Source organism: Caretta caretta, chromosome 4, assembly GCF_965140235.1.
Source record: "Caretta caretta isolate rCarCar2 chromosome 4, rCarCar1.hap1, whole genome shotgun sequence".
Lineage (NCBI taxonomy): Eukaryota > Metazoa > Chordata > Testudines > Cheloniidae > Caretta > Caretta caretta.
In genome coordinates this window covers 18,500,656-18,513,639 of record NC_134209.1, presented here as the reverse complement: position 1 = coordinate 18,513,639, position 12,984 = coordinate 18,500,656, and the positions used below count along the sequence as shown (strand labels likewise).

The 12,984-nt window shown below is 42.9% G+C and overlaps 1 protein-coding gene across 15 annotated transcripts in view; it reads left to right on the top strand.

Annotated features, from left to right (window-relative positions):
* Window positions 1-12,984, top strand: part of EPHA5 (EPH receptor A5) — a 372,563-nt gene that overhangs the window by 50,863 nt on the left and 308,716 nt on the right. The window lies entirely within an intron of this gene.

The window sequence follows — 12,984 nt, the reverse complement described above, 5'->3', positions numbered from 1 at the left end:
CACTCTCTGCAAGGTCTGATACATTGTATAGGCTTGCTATAATCTGGCCCTGCAGATTGTATGCTGTGACATTTGGTTTGGCCAGGGTATGTATAACTATATCTGTCTTGCCTGCAACATAAGGAGAGCTACAAGGTTAATAATCTGTTTTATTTTCATTAAATGCACTCTTCGGTTAACTAATTTTTCTCACTGGAAACTTTAAAACCATTTTTTTTTAATTTCACTCTCAGAAAATATGAGGTAGCTGATGATAATTATTTAGAATTTGAGTTGATCTGATTAGTGATTTCACCACTTTGCAAGAGCTAAAGCTTGGAGAAGTAAGGTTTGTTCTTGGGGGAAAAGTATCTTTCTCAACATAAGCTTTACAAAGACCCCCATAGAGTTAATATTAAAAAATTCAAATACAGATTTATTTACTCAAATGTCAGAATATATATTAGAAAAATAGATTTATTTGCTAAATGTCACTTTTTGTGCTTTATGGACCAGATTTTCAAAAGTGCTCAACACCCACCAATCAGGAAGCAGATTTTTAAGAGCACAGCTCCCATGTAGGTACATAAGTGAAATGACTGATTTTCAAAATGCCCAGTATTCAGCAGCTTCCCTTATTTCCAGTAGGAGCTGATGGGTGCTGAGCACTTTTGAAAATCTGGCCATTTTAGATTTCCAGAGCCTAAGGGAGTTACATGCTTCAATCCCATTGAATTTTGATGAGCTTTTCAAAGATACAGCCGGGAGTTAGGTACCTATCTTGCTGAAATACTTTTCAAAATCCCACTAGGCACCTATTTGCATCTTTAGGGATATTTGAAAATCTGGCCCTGAGACCTTTTGAAAATCCAGGCACATGTGTAGATGCCAAAAATGGGCATTGCTGTGTGGCTGAGCTCTTTTGAAAATCTGGTCCTAGAGTTTTTGTGTATTAATCTAACAGGTGTATGCAACACATTCACTATGTCATGTATTTAATTGTTCTGCAATGATCTTTATAATAAGCAAGGAAATGTAATGTGCTTGGACTGTCTTTCCGACTGTGTGTCTCATGCTGATCACCATGGTATTTGAGCTCTGGTGCTGAATTGTTGTTAGGATCGTACCTTTAATCCAAAAAAGGTGCACACAGGTTTTCAGACCTTTTCTCTTTTCTTAAAGCTTGGGTTGACAGTAATGTACTCAGCATGCTTTGTTCTTGGTCTAGGTCAGAGCCTTCTCTGATTAGAGATCTGGCACTTCTTTTGTTTTGATTACAGTAACCTCCAGCCGAGTTCACCTCCCATTTGGATTATGGTTCTGACAACCTTGATTGCACATATAAATAAGCAAAGTGTGAGAGCAAAGCTTTCGGTCTCAGGACTAAAGCACCAGAAGAAACCTTCCTGGAAAAACTCATTGTTAACACCTGCGTGTAATGTTACTGAGCATGTATCTCCCAGATGTTATAGTTTAGGGTGAAGGTGCCTTAAAAAAACATTGAGGGTGTACACCTATCCTTTCTTATTGTGGGTTTTCTTTTGGCAAATTATTATAGTTTGTTATCTATGTTGGACATCTAGAATCTGCATGTATTTGTATTGCTTGTTATCTATTCCAGGGGTGGCCAAACCATGGCTCGTGAGCCACATTCGGCTCTTTTACACTTAAAGCGCAGCTCGCAGGGCCCCCCGCATCTCCACTCCACCCCATTCTCCACCTACTAGACTGGGGCACGGGTAGCTCAGGGCTTCTGCCCTGCAGCAGTGTGGTGGGGTAGGAGCTTCTGTCATGTGTGGAGGGGGGTCTTGGGGCCTCAGCCCCGTGGGAGCTGCCTGCTGGGACTTGGGGCTTCAGCAGGAACAAGGCTGAAGCCCTGAGCCCCAGAAGGCATGCTCAACTCTCGAACTTCTGAAGATTATTGTATGCGGCTCGGAGGGGCAGTAAGTTTGGCCACCCCGATCTATTCAATGACACTAACTAGATTCAGTAGCTGTCAAAATTTCTGCTCCATTCTACATGTCTTACTTTCACCCTCAGTAGTATTCACATGAGAAGAACCTCTGATTTCAATGGAAATACTTGCATGAGCAAGTGCTACTCACTGTGAATAGGTGTTGCAAGATCATCGTGAGTTGGTAATCTCTGTGTTCCAGTTTTAGAGCCACACTAGTTAATCATGTCTTTGCTGGTCTTGTGGCTCTTGAGTTACTCAGTTGGCATCGCTACAGATACGTATGATTTGCTGTAACATTTTCCCTTGGTTCATGCGTTTGATCAGATTTTGTGACAGAAGGGTTGTAAAACAGTCCCCGAAATGGGAAACTTGGCAGCTACGGAGAGGAACAAAAGAATCAGAACTACTGGCTCCCTGCTCATCCCAACCAGCAACCAACAAGGCCAACGATGAAGAGAGAAAGGAAACATCTCTTGGAGAAGCCAGGAAGAGGGCAAGGAAGGAGAAGGAAAAGAAATCTCTCCTGCTCCCTTCCAGCAGTCAGAATGAGGGGAAGAACAAAGATTTTGGCCTGGATTCTTTACTGTTCCATTCCAGTGTGTAGTTGAGGAATGGAGGGGAGTGGGCACAAGGAAATAAATGTCCATAATTGCATTTAAAAAAAACATCCACCACAACCCAGTGTATTCGAAGAATATTTAGGTTATAAAATCAAGCACTCAGTGGCCAGATTTACAGTTGTCCGCGTAATCTTAATGCTTCCATCCTGTTGCCAATTCTTGCAATTTTTTTGTGTGAATTTTGTGATGTTTTGCATTTTTTAAACTCTCAGCTCCTGGTGTCATGTGATTATGAGAAATTCCCATCTTACATTACAAAGAAGTAAGTGTCTAGTCCTTATGGTTGTGGAGAAAAGCTTTAAAAAATCTGACCCCAGTGCATCATAAAGACTCAAAAACCAGAAGGCAAAGAAAAAGAACCCCACATTTCAGGGTGTGTGTGTGGGAGGGACGTTAATCTCATGATTTTTAAGCTGAAGTCATGATTTTTGCAGGAACCTGATTCACAATACTTGAACATTTGGGGATGGCGATATTGTAAAGGTCTTGTGGAAAAATTAACAAGTGGCCATGTAATTAAAGACTGTGTACAGCACATGCCCAGAGAGGGGCGAGTTGGTTGGGTACCATCCAACCCATGTACAACGTGGTTCCATGTTGTAGTGGAAATGGGACATGAACCATTCCCCCAGCCTGTGCTAAATTTGGTTTGTCCAAAAGTTCAGCATCATGTAGGGACATAAAAGAAGGTCTCTAGTTAAAACCTGCCTTGATAAATCTCAGCGTGGAGTTGGGTAGCCTTTAACGTGGATTAAATCTTGTTTTCTCGGTCAGCTACTTTGCCACCCTTATGATGCAGATGTCTTTTCAGATGCACTTTTGTACCGTTAGAGCCCCTGAAAGCAGCCGCAGTGAGAATTTACTCGGGAACTTGAATATATTCCTCTCTTTATTTATTTAAGTCTGCTCTCCGCCAGGCAAACCTTTTCCCTTTGAAACCTAGCACACAAAAGATGGCAGGGAATATGTGAGCATTCGTTAGTTAATATAGATATCAGCTCTGAGGCTGACAAACTGAATCTGAGCGAATTGTGAAACCCAAGGCACTGTCATCTGGCAGTAGCGTTGGCTCTCTTTATAGCTGCAACTTTGTCTTTCCTGCGGTGCAACTGCCTGCAGGATCCCGTGCCCAGCCTTTAAATCATGTTGTGTGCATCTCCTCGTCGGAACGTGCAAAAGAAATAGTGTGTTGGTGTTAGCCGTGACCTTTTTATCCACACTGGTCTAGAAGAAGCAGCTTGGGAGCAAAGGACAAGCGTACCACCAAGGTGGCTGCCGAAATGCCAGGCATGTCTGAAGGTGTCAGTCTCGGGGGAGTGTTGGTAATTGCTGAAGTGATTACACAAAAATAGGAATCTCCTGCTGAAAGAACAGGGCTACTGAGAAATGTGGGGGATGGCAGGGGAAGGGTAATGAGAATTCTAAGCTGCAGGCTGTTTTCAGCATCCTTCTGAGTCCTGACTGAAATGCTAAACTCCTTCCCTGGGTGATTTTTGATATGCCATGAAATTATAAATGGAACACAAGTTTTATCAAGCACTTAGGATCGGTTCTTACTTACCAGATTTAAAAAAAAACAAAACATTTTGGGGAAGATTAATCCAAATTTAAAAAAAAAAAAAACATGGCCTGAGCTTTTGCAATCTTTTTATTTAATTTAAATTGTATATATTGCAACTGTTTAATATTTTATAAAGTTGTTTGTTATGACTCTCAGTGTACTGGATGTGAAAATATTACGTGACCCAGTTCGAGTGTATTGCATGCTAGGCGTTTTGGATTCCAAATTCATTATCACCCCTCCTTCCCCCCACCCTTTTCAATTTAAAGATTTTGTGTCCGATTTCTTTCTTTAGGAAAAATAATCTTTTGGGGGCCTGATCCAAGCCACAGTGAAGTTAATGGAAAGCTTCCCATTGACTTCTGTGGGCTATGGATTAGGTCCCACCTTGTTCTGAGTACAGTATGTACTACACATGCTTTGTTTCTTTGACTATAAACAGAGTGGCTCTAATGAAAGCCATCAGAGAAGTGCAACCAGGCAGAAAAGGGTTAGGAAAATAGCTCAATTTTTGATATTCTCTTCTTTTAAACTAGAGAACTTGAGGAGAACGTGCCAAACTACCATAAAATATTCTGCTGCTGACTATTTGTCTTTACACACTTTTTTTTTTTAATTAGGCCAAATTCTTACCTGAGTGAAGAAATTGATTAGATCCTTTCTTTACTGTATGCCTTTTGTGCATTATGTTCCTTTGCCGTAACTAAGTGTTGTCAGCAAGAAGAGACAAGAAAGTTAATTCCTGAGTTCTAAAGTTTTTTCCTTAATATCAGACCTTGGAAAAAGTGGTTGGAAGCTGTTTGACTTTAGGGTTGAAAGGATTTGATTTGTATCGGTAAACATTGATTTCACTTTGCACACACAAACCGATAAAAATATTTCCAATGATGGTGATCGAAATTTACAGATAGGCAGTACCAGAAACTCTTTATGTACTTCATATAAACTCTGTAGATATGTTTACATGTGGTTTTGACAAGTGGTGTTTTAATGGTTATAAAGCATTAACTTTGTGGATCTTAGTATTAACTGTCATTCCATATCATAATTTTTCTGCAGCTGTAAAAACTTAAATTGATGATAAAAAATCCCCAAATGCTTAAAGCCTGTAATGTTGTACAGTAATGAAAATTTATACTGATAAATATCTTTAAAAGCTGACTAATAAACATTGATATTGTCCATTAAAATTATAGACATATTAAAAAATATAATTTGGCTATGCCTAAGGATCTTGTATAATTTCTGTAAAATCTTTTACAATTGCTCCTGTTCCCATTGTACTCAAGGGAATTTTGCCACTGGTTTGATGGCTTTTATATAAAGGTCCAGGATCAACAAAAGCTCTGTAAGACCCTGTGTAGCTTGTGTGTTGTAAAGGAACACATGGATATTGTAAAACATGATGGCACATATCATAGAATCATAGGACTGGAAGGGACCTCAAGAGGTCATCTAGTCTAGTCCCCTGCACTCATGGCAGAACTAAGTATTATCTAGAGTCTAGACCATCCCTGACAGGTGTTTGTCTAACCTGTTCTTAAAAATCTCTGATGATGGATATTCCATAACCTCCCCAGGCAATTTATTCCAGTGCTTAACCACCCTGACAGGTAGGAAGTTTTTCTTAATGTCCAACCTAAACAGCCCTTGCTGCAATTTAAGTCCGTTTCTTCTTCTCCTATCCTCAGAGGTTAAGAAAAACAGAATTTCCCCCTCCTCCTTGTAACTTTTATGTACTTGAAAACTGATCAAGTCTTCTGTCTTCTCTTTTCCAGGCTAAACAAATCCATTTTTTTCAATCTTCTCTCACAGATCATGTTTTCTAGACCTTTAATCATTTCTGTTGCTCTTCTCTGGACTTTTTCCAATTCGTCCACATCTTTCCTGTGGTGCCCAGAACTGGATGCAATATACTCCCCTTCCAGTGCAAAGTTGTGCAGGATTGACTTCAGGCTGCTGTAGATCTATATCTTTAAGGAAGCCACTAGTCCCCATGGCTAGTCCTGTTTAGCAGAACCCTTCCACGGAAGTTTAACTTTAAGCCAAGTAGTCCCATCGGCATAAATGGGAACTATGTGCTTAAAGCTAAGTACATGCCTACGTTGTTCTGAACTGGAACCCGTGACAGTGAGCGAGTGGTAGCTCTGAAATGGAAGGGAGAGGTGGCCAGCATGTTTTCATCTTGCCTGGGGATCTACATTGTTTATCCTGCAGATCTTTAAGCCAACTGCATCTGTGCTCCTTGCAATCCTGTGATTGGCCACCCATGTTTCCATCCATCACCTCGGCAATGCCTAGAAACCATATATGGGACATTACTGCTATCCAGAGCGTTTGCCAGTTTAAGCAGCACACTTCCTTGGAGAGGGGAAATGGCTCCCAACCCCAGCATTCAAAAATGATGAGCCAGGCCCCCAAAATCATGAGATGTATACGTAGGATAAATGTCAGGTTCTTTTTATTTGCCACCTCGTTTTTGAGCCTATTTTGAAGTTTTCCTCCGAAACCAGGAGGGATAGAATCTCTCTTCTATTTATTTATTTATTTATTTATTTTGAAAGCTGAGATTCTCACATAAGCTTATGCTCAAATAAATTGGTTAGTCTCTAAGGTGCCACAAGTCCTCCTTTTCTTTTTGCAGATACAGACTAACACGGCTGCTACTCTGAAACCTGTCACATAATCACGTGACCGAGGAACTGGGGCTTTAAGAATAGCATTAACTCTCCTTAACCTCATGATAAAATGGCAAAACATGGCAGCACTGCGCATTGGTGTCTGCCTGACTAGCAGGGTGGCAAAGCAAGCTCAATGCGTCTATGCCTGTGCATTGCCGCAGTCATTGGGAGCACCCAGAAACAGTTGTGTTATCACTTCCACAGGGTTCTGCAGTGCGGGAGGGTATGTATTATTCTTTTCTTCAATAAAGATTTCCCCTTGTCTAACCCCAGCGAGGTTGCACAGGGTATACACCGGAGGAGAATCTGCTTGGACAGATTTCCTGTTTTTTGAACTTTCTAATATGGTAGCTGGAGGCAAGTTTGCAGATGGCTGAAAAGGTACGTTTTTGCTTTTGATTCTGGAAGACTTGGTTAGTGCAAGTGACATTAGAGCTACGTGGCTGGTAGCAGAAATAGGTGGCACACCTGGTAGGGTAACCAAGGTCTAGGCCAATTTCAAATGAGTCTTGAGAGACAGAGCAATGTCAGACTAAGTTGTCTTACAGTGAAGTAACTGAGAACTAATGAAAGAATAATTCGGGGATACCTACACCTTATTTGGAAGACACCGCTTGCCATTTAGCAATAATTGCGACCCGTAGGATTGTCACGTGCCTTCCCTAGTGTGATGTTCTGGAAGTGATGTTCAGTGTCCTCGTAACAGTGTTCACAACTGTCCCAAATTGGAATAACTGCACAGAATAAAAATCCCGATCGCAAAGGCGGGGGGAAAGGAGCAGTTTGCCTGAGAAAAGTTCTGTGCTAGGAAGCAGTGCTTGTATCTTGCCAGTGTTGAGCTGGAGGCTATTGATTGGTAGCCAGCTCCTAAGGAAATGACAGAGCTTGCCCTACGTTATCTGCCTGAAAGCGCAGAAGTGTTGTGACGCACCAGGCTGTTCAGCTCCCTGTGGGGAGGGAATGGGTTTTCTGTTTGTTTTGAGTGCAGGAATTCACATGTACCCAAATTCTGCTCTCATTTGCATCAGTGCAAGCTCTCTGAAGTCACTGTGGCTGCATTGCTATAACCCAGGGCAGAATTTGCCTCACTCTAGGGTGGGTGTGAACATGTGGGTTATCTCGGCGGCTTTCAAATGTTCAAAGCAAGGGATATGAACCCGGACTGGATCCTCCTTTGCAATGGAGAGAGCCTCAGGAATGGCTAAGGGTGTAAGAGTTTCCATGGAGCTTCCTTTGGCAGCAGCTGTTCCATCTTAGGCAGGAGAAGATGGGGTTGGGTGGGAGAGGTTAGATCCCAGGGATCTGTAGGAAAGGAGAGCCCCAAGCTGGCATGTGCAGAACTGGCCTCTCGTTGTCATCTCTATACTCCTTATTCCTCATGGCCCCTTTATGAGCTTGATGGATGCAATGCAGCATTAGCCGCAGAGAGTGGAACCACTCCCAACTTGATCATGACTCGGATATCCTCAGGGTCAGCAAGGGACAATGGGGAGAGGAATGTCTGGTGCCCTGCTCCAGCCCACCCTGCATCCTAAGTCCCATGGGGCTCCAATCCCACAGATCTCTGGTGGAGGCGAGGCCCCTCACTTTCCATGGATGACCAAGATCTGCTGCAGGATTGCTGCTGGCACAGTTGACTGAGTATACAGTGCCGCATGAGGCGAGAGGGAGCCTAGGAACATAGTAATTGCTTTACCAGATAAGAGCAGTGGTCCATGTAGGCCAATATCTGAGACTGATGGAAGTGGTCCAGCTGCAGCTGCTTGGTTATAATTTAACCGGGCACGCTCTGTTTGTTAGCCTTCCAAGCAGGCTGCAAGGCCCAGAGGGAGTTGGAGGTTGGTTTTAGGTAGGAATCTGATGGGTTATGTGGAATGCCTTTGGTTTCTATGGGGGGAGTATATGATTGGGAAAATATATAACTGGATGGCTGAGAATATTGTCCTGATAAATGTGAGGTTTTCTCATGGTGTGGGTTACAGTTTGGGAGGAAACTGTAGCTCTGGGTATGTACCAAACATGTGGAAAAAATAATTCATTAGCCCTTTTCCTATTTAAGGCCGGCTGCACTCAGGGCCTGTAACTGAGAGCCAGCAGCATGGGGTGTGAGTGGAAGCAGACCCATCCATGGAAATGGAATGCCCTGGCGGGGAGGGGACCATGCATCAGGGAAGGATGTGGGGGAGGGGAAAAGGACCAAGTGACAAAGTAATGTGTGCAAAGGAGTAGGGTGAGCGAGAGATGGATAAAATAGACGGGAGAGGGAGAGAAAACGAAGTGGGAATAGAGACAATGTGATGAATTATTTTTCCAAATGGACTAAACCCTGATCTCATAAGACTCAGTTTAAAATACATCAGTACTTTCCTAATGTTACGTTTCCATGTAAGCAAGTCACTGGGCGGCCACATGAATGTGGCATAATCACCACATGGGAACTCAGGTAGTCCATGAGGCAGCCCATGGGAGGGGAGGTGTCTACTGGGATGTGGTTCACACTCTGAAAAAGTTTGAGATCCCCTGTCCCATCTTACTGTCCTTGATCTTGTATGGCAACCTTCCCCCGAGAGCGGTAACATGTTTTCAGGTACTTCTTTTAGCTTCTTACTTCTCACCGTCAAGCAATATGGAGTCTTGCCATGTGCCCCTTGGCGACTTTAAATGAAGGACCTAAGGGACCAGTGTCTAAGTTTCTCATGATACTTTTCTTCTTACAACTGAAATTTGGAACCCTTTTCTCACTCTGTAATTTTTTTTTTAGAAAGTAGCAACCCATAGCTGTGCATCATCAAGCGGTGACTCCTGAAATGGCACAGATCGAAAGAGGCATTGCCTGTTTGTGTACGTACTTTAAAATTAGCATTTGAACATGAGGCTGAACTGTCATGAGCTCTTTGGCTTGTATTTTGACTTGGATCCATGGTATCTTTTGGCCTTTCCCTTGGCAGTCTGTGTGAACTGAATGCCCTCGTATTGATGGAGGAAAGGGCATCTCTAGCTTCTGTTAACTCACGAGCTGAAGCCTACTGAAAATCTCTCATTCAGAAACAGGTCTTCTATAAATGATTTACCATGAGGCCATTGCAATGTGTTTGTGTTGTTCTTCTTAAGGCTATTAAAGACTTAGAAGAAACATTTAGCACCAAATTAATGTTGCGTTTTTGTTTTACTCCTGCACATAGCATTGATTTATATCTCAAAAGTGTGTACTGCAGAGAGGAATTCAAATGTGTAATGCAATTTTTCGGTTCTGCTGTACTTAATTTTTTCATGCAAATACATTCAGCTAGATGTTGTCATATTAATGTGCCAGGTTTTCTTTTTCATGAACCATTATGGCACATATTTCATCAGCTAGGCCTTCTAGTTTGTTTTTATTCCTGTGCTGTTTGAAGTGCTTTGTATAATGTCTAAAATATTAATCAAGAAAGTCAAGACCAGGCTGAAAAGATGGTGATTAGCCCCTGACGCTTTTTCAGGGATGGATGTAAGAACCAGAACGGTAACAGAATGATTACAGTCTCCAGAGTAACAACAACAACAACAAAGTGGTTCACCTAATCAGAGGAGAAATAAAGGGTCCTCTCCTACCTGAAGATAGGAAGAAAGAAGATCAGATTAAATGGCAGGACAGAGCCTAGTGTGAAAGGTGGGAGGCCTTGATAAGATCTGGATGCGTTTCCCTTGTGAATGTACAGAGATAAGCAGCCTTAACTCATTAGCACCTCCTTTTCCTTTCCATCTCTGATGACAGCTCTATTTTTGATGGCAGGTGGGACTGATGCCACAGATTCTCATCTCAGCTACAGTGCTGTAAATTGGCATATCCTGACCGCAGTCAGTGGAGTTATGCTCCATTTACTTGCTGCAACTGAGATCCGAATCTGGCTCAGTTAATCTATTTCTGCGTGTATCTGCTCTCTTATGTTTTTTTTTAGCACTTGGAGGAAACAGGAAATATTGCTGGATTTAATTTTTATATCTAAACAAACGAGCCTTCTTTTTCTGTATATTCCCACAACCACAAATCCTAGATTTGCTTTTATGAAAATCAGCTTAATTTCACAGTGGTGGAGAGCCTGAGACTTGGGTGTTCTGAACAGCCGTCTTGTGCAGATAGACAATAAGCAACATCATTCTGCAAATTTTCCACACTCCTTTAAGTAGAGCAATTGTTAGAAATTGTCAGATGGCGTAATGGTCAACTGTAGCAAAGTGTAATTACTTGGAAATGGAGCAAATTATATGGAGGGTCAGCTGCTCTCTAAATATCATATTTGGGCCTCTACCATGCATCCACTGAAGTAAAATGCCTTGCTCTTCTATACCGCTTTTCATCAGTAGTTTTCAAAGTTCACAAAGGAGGTCAGAACTAGTGCACCTCTGTGAAATGGGCATCTTGAGGCACAAAGAGGCTTATCCAAGGTCACTGGCAGAGCTGCGAATAGAACTTGGGTTTTCTAAGTCCCAGTCTAGGGTGATAGCCGCTAGGCCACACTGCCTCCCTAACTTCAATGAGCATTGTCTTCACAAAATGTGAGGTCAGCCCTTTACAGCTCTTACTCCCGGTCAAGGGAACAGTAAAACTTCCATTGATTTCATTGGTGCAGGAGCTGACTCACCAGCACCGTGCATTCTCATACATTCTCGCATGGGCATGCACCCTTGATCAGACAATTCCCACATAGTAACTGTTCATTGTCGTTCACGGTCTTTTCTAACTCTGTATAAACTCAAAACCAGATTCAATGAAAGGGACATCATCAACTCGAAACTCGCACTTTTATCGGCTGCAGTGCCAAGTCACATCTGATTTACTAGTGCCGAGAAAAGGTGGTGAAAAATCTCATTTTAATTATATGTCATGCACGTGTAAGCCTTTGTCAGATAGGGGCCTAATTTAGGGGGACTGCTTACAGAGTGAGGTGCCACTCACTGAGAGAAAAGGGGCTGACTCTGGCCCTGTAAGTGTAGATCTGATTGTGTCGTGACAGCCACACCCTCACCAGGACAGGAGGCCCCAGTTTGCAGCTCCATGTGCCAAGGAGGGTGAAGCAAGCCCTTCATTCATGTTGCCAGCGTTCCAGCCTTTCCTCCCAGATCGGTTTTGACACACAGTGTAACCAGAAATAAATTGCCCTGATTCTAAGGGAGACTGTCAACCTGTAGGGAGGGGAGTGGGGCCAGGAGGTGAGGGGAAGGCTAGAGAGAACTGAACAAGAAGAGAAAATGCAGCGGGAGTGGGTATGTCTACAACTGCAGTTGGGAGGTGTGACTGCACATGGGCAGAGGCCACTCAGGTAAGTACCCAGGGCCCCAGGTGGCCAGTGCAGCCTCTCACGCAGCTGCGGCTTCGCTGCTGTTATTACCCAACCCAACTTTCCTCTAGCTGGATGAAAGCCGGCTCGGGTATATCCACACCTGCTGCACTCGCCCACCGGACTGTCACGTAGGCACAACCAGTGAGGGAGTGGTGGGAGGAGGGGACAAAAGGCTCTGCTTACTGTGGCTTTACGGCTTCTCCTTTCAGCAGCCCAGCAGCCTGTTGTGTTTTCCTGTCATTTATTTCCTTCTCTTTCATTTAAAATGTGTGTCAAAAATTTCATGAAAACAATTAGCCTGGTGATTCTAACTTGAGGGTGGTTTCTGTCACCTCTGCCCTGAGCTAATACCCTGATGCTGAAGGCTTCAGACAATATTTGTTAGAAACAGGCCTTTAGCCTTAGAGTGTATTCCGCCCACGATGTGGCTATTACTTTGTTACCAGGGTCTGCCTCATGTTCACATTATACTCTGTGTACTTAGAGTTCTCACAATGATGCATTGGCCAATATAATCAGAAGCAAACATCAAAACTGAACAACCCCAAGAGTAGATGAAAGAGATCTTAGGAATTAGATCCTTACAGGTCAACAGTTCAAAAGTAGGAGAAATGAGCAACACTGAAAACCTGTTAGTTCTACCAAGGCTCCCGTCTGCAACACCGTACCACTTAGGGGGGTGATTGGGTCTTTAAAAGTGACACATCAGTTGTGAAAAGCAGAGAGAACTTGGATGCTAGCGGAAAGCAGTCTTCAGCGTTGTAGGGTGTTATTCTAGGTGATATCTCTGTGCTTCTTGCAGCTGTGCAGTTGACTAACATTCCTTCAAAGTGGTACATTTAAAAATAATTTGAAATCAGAAATG